The 1,212-nt window shown below is 44.6% G+C and overlaps 1 protein-coding gene across 1 annotated transcript in view; it reads right to left on the bottom strand.

The window, feature by feature from the left end:
• INO80D (INO80 complex subunit D) overlaps nt 1-653 on the bottom strand; it is a 39,832-nt gene extending 39,179 nt beyond the window's left edge. Inside the window, exon 1 of the mRNA XM_009332098.1 lies at nt 142-653. The gene's annotated coding sequence lies outside the window, so the exon portion shown is untranslated. The remainder of the gene's footprint in view (nt 1-141) is intronic.
• Between the last annotated feature and the right edge of the window lie 559 nt (nt 654-1,212).

The following is a 1,212-nucleotide window of genomic DNA, read 5'->3' as shown; positions in this document are numbered from 1 at the left end:
CCCCCCCCCCCCCCCCCCGCCGCCCTCCCCCGCCCCGGCCGATCCCCGGCCTCGCGTAGCCCGCCTCCCCGCCCGCCCTGCACGCTTCGCACCGCCTGCCGCGCTACGCGAGCCCGGGGATGCAGGCCGGGCCTGGCTTACCTTTCCAGCTGCTTTTTTTTTCTCCTCTCTCTCCTCTCCCCCCTTTCCCTCTGTTGGGCTGACAGATCAGAGTTTCCTCCCCAGCAGAGGGACTGGGAATGGGCTCGGGCTCTGTGCTGAGGAGCTGCTGCCCCCCTGGCTCTGAGAAGATCCTGCTTTTTGTGGGGAGGAAGCTTTGGGGGCTCTTTATTATTTTAAAACTACAAAGTGTTCAGAGGGTAGGTGATTATTAAGGGGAATCCCTGAATATATTCTCCAGCAAAGAAGGCAGGGCTGCTGGGGCTGCTCAAGAAGAGAGCCAGCAGCCTCCTACAGCACCACTACAGGCACTGAGAGGACATAACATCAGAGAGCGGCTCCTCTGCCCTCCAAAACAACAACTTTCCTACCATCTTGGAGGTAGTAGAGAGGGAGAGAGGGAGGGGGAAAAGAAGTACAGAAGGTTTTTATAAAGTGTCAATTTCGGGGAGGGAGCCAAATGGCCAAAACCAAATTTTTTATCATTTATGTGACTTTTTATTTTAAATAAAAATAAAATACAAAGGCATGTGGCTGAAGAAATAATTTTCTTTATAACCTGTTAAGATCAGCTTTCTGGGAAAAAAAATTAAAAAGAGGTACGGTAAAAAATACATTTTTGGTAACTGTGTTTTTCTTTAAAAATTAAAAATTTGTATTTTTTTCCTGTAATTTATAAAGTTGGTAACTTTTTTGTTGTCGTGTGATAGTTCTAAAAATTAATGTGTAATTGTGAAAGTTAGTGTAACTTTTTTTGGTACTCGTACTCTCAGTAGAACAGCTGAGATTGATGTGGGATAGTTTGGTGAAACTGTACCATTACATCTTTCTGTCTCTCAAGGTATTGTAAATAAAACTGAATGTACAGGTAGGAAAAAACAGCTATTTTTATTATTTTTTTTTCCTAGAGTAGGCCATGTAGAGAAGCTTTGGGGGATTTAATGCAAGTGAGTGGAACCTGTGATACATATCTGAGAAATTCTGCTAATCTGTCATAAATTTAGCATTGTCTGCCTTTCAGGATGGGATGTGAAAAAATAAAGCTCATAGCAA

Source organism: Pygoscelis adeliae, unplaced genomic scaffold (assembly GCF_000699105.1).
Source record: "Pygoscelis adeliae isolate BGI_AS28 unplaced genomic scaffold, ASM69910v1 Scaffold160, whole genome shotgun sequence".
In the NCBI taxonomy this organism is placed as follows: Eukaryota; Metazoa; Chordata; class Aves; order Sphenisciformes; family Spheniscidae; genus Pygoscelis; species Pygoscelis adeliae.
The sequence above is the reverse complement of the archived record's forward strand: the minus strand, read 5'-3'. Positions and strand labels throughout refer to the sequence as shown.